Raw genomic sequence first — 8,917 nt, 5'->3', positions numbered from 1 at the left:
GCCCCCGGCTGCTAACCCAGGAGGCTAAGGAGCAGCCCTAGAGACTGCGCATCTGCGTGTCTATCTGTGCCTGGACTGGACTCGCCTGCACCAGCCGGGCTGAGCAAACCTCTCCTGGGGTGGAGGATGGGAATCCGGACCAAGCCTAAGGGCCCAGCGCCTGACTCGGGACCAAGAGTGGGGAGCAGACTGGCAGCGAAGGGCCCTGGGCTCTGCGGAGGTTTCCAGCAGCAGAGCAAGCGCCTACACTGGTGCCAAGGCAACCGGAGGGGGTGGCGGCCCACCCCCTCACACCACCCCAGAGCCAGCTGGCCTAAGGTTAACCCCTTGGCTGCCGGCATTGCCGCATGGTGCCATCAACCCTCTCTGAATGGGGTTATTGATCTCAGGCAAAGCCAGGAGTGTCCTGTAAAACTGGTTGCAGCTCTCCACAGGGATGGGGGGAAATGCAGGCAGTCTGATGTCCCCCCTGCCCTTGGCCTCCTATTCCTCTCTCACATCCCTACTCCCACCTGCTCAGTTCCTCTATTCAACCTGTTCCAGGATTTTCAGCGGGCATTCCCCTTCAACCGCTGGAATCTGCAACTCCCACATAAAGCCTTTCTGTGTTTATTAAAGGGCCTCTACCCAATTTCTCCATCTGCCCTTAGGAACATCCCTTCCAGGACTCACTCACACCTATTCTCCAACTCTGCCTACCCTCTCAGTTCACCTCTACCAGTGGATTGCCAACATCTCTACACTGATTCAGATTTGCACCCACATCTGAAAATGATCAGCAGGCAGGGACCCTCTGTTAGCACAAGTGGAGGAGGAGGAGATGAAAGATGCTAGTCTGCTGGGCATGGTGGCTCATGCCTGTAATCCCAGCACTTTGGGAGGCCGAGGCAGATGGATCACCTGAGGCCAGGAGTTCGAGACCAGCCTGGCCAACATGGGGAAGGGAAACCCCATCTCTACTACAAATACAAAAAATTAGCCTGATGTGGTGGTGGGCACCTGTAATCCCAGCTACTTGGGAGGCTGAAGCAGAAGAATAGCTTGAACCCAGGAGGCAGAGGTTGCAGTGAACTGAGATCTCGCCATTGCACACGAGCCTGGGCGACAGGAGTGAAACTCCATCTAAAAAACAACAAAAAGAGCTGGGTCTGACTCCCTGGAGACTGGTGAGAGGTCCTGACTCCTAGCATGGGATGTCATGTTTACACAGCCTCAGCCTCAATTACTGGCTGCTGGGACCTCAACCTTGGTATTTTTATTTTTACTTTTGTGTGTGTGTGTGTGTGTGTGTGTGTGTGTGTGTGTGTCATCCTTGCACAGTGGCCATGCTAATCTTCTCTGTATCGTTTGAAGTTTTTAGCATATTAGCATAATCCAATTGTAGTATAACCTCGGGCTTTTCAGTCCCTCCTCCGTCATCTTGCTCTTGCCTCACACGTAGCCGTCCTGCTTACCATTCTTCTGCCTCCAGACTGCCAGGGGCAGTCATGATGAGTTTTTTGCTCTTTCTCCAAATTAGGGCACATGATGTTCTTTAGGGGTTTATGTTGTTCTTGAGACGGAGTCTTGCTCTGTAGTCCACACTTGAGTGCTGTGGTGCGATCTTGGTTCACTGCAAACTCTGCCTCCCGGGTTCAAGTGATTCTTCTGCTTCAGCCTCCCAAGCAGCTGGGATTACAGACATGCACCACCATGCCTGGCTAATTTTTGTATTTTTAGTAGAGATGGTGTTTCACTGTTTTGGCAAGGCTGGTCTCGAACTCCTGACCTCAAGTGATCCACCCACCGCTTTCTTGGAGGACAGCCCCAGAGCCATGGTGGTCTGTACAAAGCTTGCTTCCATCCAGAAACGCTTCCACGTTTCTTCTGTGTTTTAGATGCAGTCTTACTGCTATTTGTTATATGCCAGGATTTTGCTGGAAATGTCAGTTTTTACATTCTCCACAGAAAGGGTTTCCAAACTGCTGCATACACACATCAGACCCCCAAAGTGCTGGGATTACTGGTGTGAGCCACCGCACCTGGCCTATCTTAACCATTCTTAAGTGTACAATGTAGTAGTACTAAATACATTCATAATTTTGTGCAATTATCACCATTATCCAACGTCTTTCTTTCTTTTTTGTTTTTTTTTTTGAGACGGAGTTTCGCTCTCATCCCCCAGGCTGGAGTGCAATGGCACGATCTCGGCTCACTGCAACCTCCGCCTCCCGGGTTCAGGCAATTCTCCTGCCTCAGCCTCCTGAGTAGCTGGGATTACATGTATGCACCACTATGCCCAGCTACTTTTTTGTATTTTTAGTAGAGACAGGGTTTCACCATGTTGACCAGGATGGTCTCGATCTCTTGACCTGGTGATCCACCAGCCTTGGCCTCCCAAAATGCTGGGATTACAGGCTTGAGCCAATTCTGAGGCAGGAGAATTGCCTGAACCCAGGAGGCGGAGGTTGCGGTGAGCCGAGATTGCGCCGAGCCGAGATTGCGCCATTGCACTCCAGCCTGGGTAACGAGAGCGAAACTCCATCTCAAAAAGAAAAACTGAAACTATTCATTAAGCAATTATTACCCATCCCCTACTCCCTTAACCCCCTGGCAGCTACTACTCTACTTTGTCTCTATGATTTTGACTACTCTAAGTACTTCATATAAGTGGAGTCATATAGTGTTTATTTTTTATGTAACTGACTTATTTCACTTAGCATGAAAGTCCTTAAAGTTCATCCATGTTTTAACACATTGCAGAATTTCTCTCCTTTTAAAGACAGACTAATATTCTTTTGTAGGGGTTTGCCACATTTTGATTATTGCTATGGCTTGACTGTGTCCCCCAAAGTTCATGTGTTGGAAACTTTTCTGTTTTCTTTAATTAATTAATTTCTTTTTTAGACAAAGTCTTGCTCTATTGCCCAGGCTGGAGTGCAGTGGCACGATCTTGGCTCACTGAAAACTCTGCCTCCCAGATTGAAGTGCTTCTTATGCCTCAACATCCTGAGTAGCTGGGATTACAGGCGCCCACCATGCGTAGCTAAATTTTGTATTTTTAGTAGAGATAGGGTTTTGCTATGTTGGCCAGGCTGGTCTGGAACTCCTGGCCTCAGGCAATCCACCTGCCTTGGCCTCCCAAAATGCTGGAATTACAGGCGTAAGTCATCATGCCCAGCTTTCTTTCTTACTTTTTGAGACACGATCTCGCTCTGTTACCCAGGCTGGAGAGCAGTGGTTCATTCATGGCTCACTGCAGCTTTGATCTCCTAGGCTCAAGCGATCCTCCCATGTCAGCCTCCCAGGCAGCTGGAACTACAGGCATATGCTACCATGCCTGGCTAATTTTTGTTTTTATTTGTTTATTATTTATTTATTTTGTAGAGATGAGGTATCACTATGTTGCCTAGGCTGTACTTGAACTCCAGGGCAAAAATGATCCTCCCTCCTTAACCTCCTGAAGTGTTGGGATTATGGATGTGAGCCACCACACATGGCCATGTATAAGAAACTTAATCTCCAATTCAATGGTGTTGAAAGGAGGGACCTTCAAGAGATGATTAGATCACAAGAGCTCTGCTCACATGAATGGATGAATGCTATTGTTTTGATACTGGGTTCCTGATAAGAGGATGAGGATCAGGCTCCCTTCTCTCTCGTGCTCTCTTGCCCTTCTGCCTACCACCATCAGATGATACAGCAAGAAGACCCTTGCCAGAGGTGGGTCCCTCAATCTTGGACTTCCCAGCTAGCCCCCAGAACTGTAAGAGATAAATCTCTGCTCTTTATAAATTACCCAGTCTCAGGTATTCTGTTAGAGCAGCACAAAGCAACTAAGACACTTATCCATTCGTCCATCCATGGACACTTGCACTGTTTCCAATAATGCTGCTATGCATATGGTGTACAAATATCTCTTTGAGACCTTGTTTTCAATTCTTTGGGGTATATACCCAGAGGTGGAACTGCTGGATTGCATGGTAATTCTGTTTTAATTTTTTGAGGAGTTGCCATCCGTTTTGCATGCACCATTTTACATTCCTGCCAACAGTGCATGAGGGTTCCAGTTTCTCTGCATCCTTGCCAACACTTGTTATTTTCTATTTGCTTGTTTGATGGTAATCATCCCAACAAGTGTGAACAAGTCAGAGGTGGTTATCTCATTGTAGATTTTTTTTTTTTTTTCAGGGAAACCACCCAGACTGTGCCCTCTCTCACTCTCCTGAAGGAAGAAAATGGCAAATGGCAGTTGTAGAAAGCACCACCAGCAGCCAGCCTGATGCCCAGGGGAGAATGCTGTGCCACCTCCTCATGGTTTCCAGTGCTCTACACATTCAGAGAAACTTTTCTTATAATTGACTATAGAAACAATCAGACTGGGCAACATGGGCGAGATCCCGTGTCTACAAAACATACAAAAATTGGCTGGGCATGGTGGCTTATGCCTGTACTCCCAGCACTTTGGGAGACCAAGGCAGGCGGATCACAAGAGCAGTTCAAGACCAGCAAGGCCAACATGGTGAAACCCTGTCTCTACTAAAAATACAAAAATCAGCCGGGCATGGTGGCGCATGCCTGTAATCCCAGCTACTTTGGAGGCTGAGGCAAAAGAATTGCTTGAACCTGGGAGGCAGAGGTTGTGGTGAGCCAAGATCACGCCATTGCACTCCAACCTGGGCAACAAGAGCAAAACTCCATCTCAAAAAAAAAAAAAAAAAAATTAGCTGGTGATGCGCAACTGCAGTCCCCAGGTACTGGGAAGGCTGAGATGGGAAGATCACTTGAGCTCCGGAGGTTGAGCCTACAGTGAGCTGTGATCACACCACTGTATTCCAGCTCCAGAGACAAAGTGAGATTCTGTTTCAAAAAAATAAAAAAGAGAAATGGGCTGGGCACAGTGGTTCACACCTGTAATCTCAGCAATTTGGGAGGCCAAGGCAGGTGGATCACTTGAGGTCAGGAGTTTGAGACCAGTGATGAAACCCCATCTCTACCAAAAATACTAAAATGAGCCATGCATGGCGGTGGGTGCCTGTAATCCCAGCTACTCAGGAGACTGAGGGGAGAATCACTTGAACCCGGGAGTCGGAGGTTGCAGTGAGCCGAGATCCTGCCACCGTATTCCAGTCTGAGAAACAGTGAGACTCAGTCTCAAAAAACAGAAAAAGGGAAATGATCCCTGAAAGTATACTCTTTCATTGTAGTTTTTATTGGCATTTTGCTAATGATTAGTAATGTTGAAACCTTTTTGTGTGCTTATTGTCTATTTGGGTGTTTTTTTTGTTTTGTTTTGTTTTTTGAGACGGAGTTTCGCTCGTTACCCAGGCTGGAGTGCAATGGCACGATCTCGGCTCACCACAACCTCCGCCTCCTGGGTTCAGGCAATTCTCCCTCAGCCTCCTGAGTAGCTGGGACTACAGGCACACGGCACCATACCCAGCTAATTTTTTGTATTTTTAGTAGAGATGGGGTTTCACCATATTGACCAGGATGGTCTCAATCTCTTGACCTCAAGATCCACCCGCCTCGGCCTCCCAAAGTGTTGGGATTACAGGTGTGAGCCACCGTGCCCAGCTTGTTTTTTGTTTTTTGGGTTTTTTTTTTTGGAGAAACACCTATTCAGGTCCTTTGTTCATTTGGGGTTGCTTGGTTTTTGTTGTTGGTGTTGAGTTTTAGGAGCTCTGTATATATTCTGGATATCAATCCTTATCAGATATATGACTTGCAAATGTTTTCTCCCATTCTGTCAATTTCCTTTTGAATTTGTTGATATTGTTTTTTGATGCACAAAATTCTTAAATTTTCATCAAGGTTAATTTGTCTATTTTGTTGTTGCTGCTGCCCTTGCCTTTGGTGTCAGATCCAAAAATATTATTTTCAAATCCAATGTTGGGAAGCTTTTGCTGCATGCTTTCTTCTAAGAGTTTTAAAGGTTTAGATCTTACATTTAGGTTTTTGATCCATTTGTATTAATTTTTGGTTATAGTGTTAGGTAAGGGTCCAACTTTATTCTCTTACATGTGGATATCCAGTTTTCCCAGCACTATTTGTTTAAAAAGCAAAAATCAATCAAACAAAAAAAAACCTGTCCTTTCCCCATTGAATGGTCTTAGCACTCTTGGCAAAAATCATTTGACCAAGTTTTTTTTTTTTTTTTTTTTGAGATAGAGTCTTGCTGTCACCCAGGCTGGAGAGCAGTAGCACGATCTCAGCTCACTACAACCTCCGCCTCCTGAGTTCAAGCTGTTCTCCTGCCTCAATCTCCCAAGTAGATAGATTACAGCTGTGTGCCACCATGCCCGGCTAATTTTTGTATTTTTAGTAGAGATGGAGTTTCACCCTGTTGGCCAAGCTGGTCTCAAGCTCCTGACCTCAGGTGATCCACGTGCCTCAGCCTCCCAAAGTGCTGTGATTACAGGCATGGGTTACTGCACCCAACCTGATCAAGTTTAAGGCTGCATTGCCCTACGGCACTACAGACTCAACAACAGAGCAAGACCCTATCTGTTTAAAAAAAAAATCGCCAGGTGCCGTGGCTTATGCCTGTAATCCCAGCACTTTGGGAGGCCAAGGTGGGTGGATCACCTACGGTCAGGAGCTTGAGACCAGTCTGACTGACATGGAGAAACCCCATCTCTACTAAAAATACAAAATTAGCCGGGTGTGATGGTGCACCCCTGTAATCCCAGCTACTCTGGAGGGTGAGGCAAGAGAATCACTTGAACTTGGGATGCGGAGGTTGCAGTGAGCCGAGATTGCGCCATTGTACTCCAGCCTGGACAACAAGAGTGAAACTGTCTCAAAAAAAAATAATAATGTGATCATAGGCCAGGCATGATGGTATGTACTTGTGATACCAGCTACTCAGGAAGGTGTGGTGGGAAGATCTCTTGAGCCCAGGAATTTGAGTCCATCCTGGGCAACATAGCAAAACTGATCTCTAAGAAAATAAGATAAATAAAAAATTTAGGCTGCAGTTGCTCACATTTGGGAGGCCGAGGCGGGCGGATTGCGAGGTCAGGAGATCGAGACCATCCTGGCCAACATAGTGAAACCCCATCTCTACTAAAAATACAAAAATTAGCTGGGCATGGTGGCGTGCACCTGTAATCCCAGCTACTCGGGAGGCTGAGGCAGGAGAATCATTTAAACCCAGGAGACAGAGGCTGCAGTGAGCCGAGATCACACCATGGCATTCCAGCCTGGGCGACAGAGCAAGAATCCATCTCAAAAAACAAACAAACAAACAAACGAATGGAGGAAGTTTCCTACAGGAACTTGGTCGCACAGGAGGTGGAGGACTAAAGAGGAAAAAGGGAAAGAACCCTGAGACAAGGCAGAACTAGTAACTACAAGAAGCAAGGAGGGCTGAGGGACAAAAGGGAATAGCGGGAATTACCGGACCTGTGAGCCGGGAGGTGGGGCCCTGCAGAGTTGAGGCTCAGACTCAGTGAAGCGCCACTGGGAATGCTGTTCATTCCTCTGAAGAGCCATCTTCAAGGCAGGTTCTTGGAATGCAGAAAAAAGCTGAAGACTGGAGCCAACTTGTAATGATAGAGTGACTGAAGGAATCCAAAAATAATGGGAAGCTATTCCCTTCTCCCTTCTTCTGGCCTCCCAGTCTCCATCAAGTGCCCCTATGAGCAGAACCTAACAGAAGGACAGCAATAGAGTTTAGGAGTTTGCAGAGCCCCAGCCCCCTTCCAACATCAGAGAGCAGAGAAAACAAGAGTGAATTTGAAGCTGAAAGTCAATAAGCAAATAAATGGCAGAGCCTATCGCTTTGTTCTACTCAGTAGTTACACATCTTTCTATCACATTTGAATAACAACAGCTTCATGCCTTTGCCTACTAGATGCAATCATCTTTTGCTTAAAAGAAGACGCTTGGGGCCCCTTCCCCAAAAGTGGAGATGCAAAGTCTCTACAGCAAAGGGATCCCTCTCTGATGGAGGTGGGCTGGGACTCTGCAAACCAGTATCCTAAACTCCACTGTGACATTCCATTAAAAAAAAAAAAAAAAAGGTGGAGTTTCGATATTCTAGTTTCTCTTCAAATAGTATAAATCTTTCGCCTTTTACTAAAGACGGAGTTTCGCTCTTGTTGCCCAGGCTGGAGTGCAGTGGCTCGATCTCGGCTCACCGCGACCTCTGCCTCCTGGGTTCAAGCGATTCTCCTGCCTCAGCCTCCCGAGTAGCTGAGATTACAGGTACGTGCCACCACACCTGGCTAATTTTGTATTTTTAGTAGAGACAGAGTTTCTCTGTGTTAATCAGGCTGGTCTTGAATTCCCCCAAAGGTACTTACAGCTGCTTATCAGAGCAACTGCATCCTGGGGAAAGGAAAATACTCAGATCTTTTAAGGCTTTTGGATACAGAGTCAGAGCTGACACTAATATTAGGGACATGTATTAGGGTGGGACATACAGAGGCCAGGAGAGAAAAGGAGATCTGGCCCGTGGGCCTGCCTGATGGTTATTGCCATGGCCCCTGAATACATAGTGGAACACATGACTTAGCAGAGAGCAGATCTCTCACATTGGTTTCCTGAAGTAAGAGCCGTTACCAAACCTGTAATCCCAGTACTTTGGGAGGCCCAGGTGGGAGGATTGCTTGAGTCCAAGAGTTTGAGACTAGTCTGGGCAACATAGTGAAACCTCATCTCTACAAAAAATTTTTTTAATTAGCTGGGTATCGTGGCACACTCCTGTAGCTCCAGCTACTCAGGACGCTGAGAGGGGAGGTTTGCTTGAACCGGGCAAGTTAAGATTGCAGTGAGCTGAGATTTCACCACTGCACTCCAGCCTACGTGACAGAATGAAACCGTCTCCAAAAAAAGAATGAAATAAGAGTAATTAGGATAGGAAAGGCCAAATAGAAACTGCTTCCTCATCCCCCTCCCAAGAGAGTAAATCAGAAGCAATTCACCAGCCCAG

The 8,917-nt window shown here is 46.8% G+C and overlaps 1 non-coding gene and 1 pseudogene across 1 annotated transcript; both read right to left on the bottom strand.

Annotated features, from left to right (window-relative positions):
* Positions 1–1,274: 1,274 nt before the first annotated feature.
* On the bottom strand, positions 1,275–1,379 carry LOC118154279 (U6 spliceosomal RNA). The gene has a single exon (XR_004744159.1). It is a non-coding gene; the product is annotated as a U6 spliceosomal RNA (small nuclear RNA).
* Positions 1,380–4,174: 2,795 nt separating this feature from the next.
* LOC118154133 (small nucleolar RNA U3) lies at positions 4,175–4,353 on the bottom strand (annotated as a pseudogene).
* Between the last annotated feature and the right edge of the window lie 4,564 nt (positions 4,354–8,917).

The sequence above is a fragment of the Callithrix jacchus genome, chromosome 5, assembly GCF_049354715.1.
Source record: "Callithrix jacchus isolate 240 chromosome 5, calJac240_pri, whole genome shotgun sequence".
NCBI classification, from domain to species: Eukaryota; Metazoa; Chordata; class Mammalia; order Primates; family Cebidae; genus Callithrix; species Callithrix jacchus.
The sequence above is the reverse complement of the archived record's forward strand: the minus strand, read 5'-3'. Positions and strand labels throughout refer to the sequence as shown.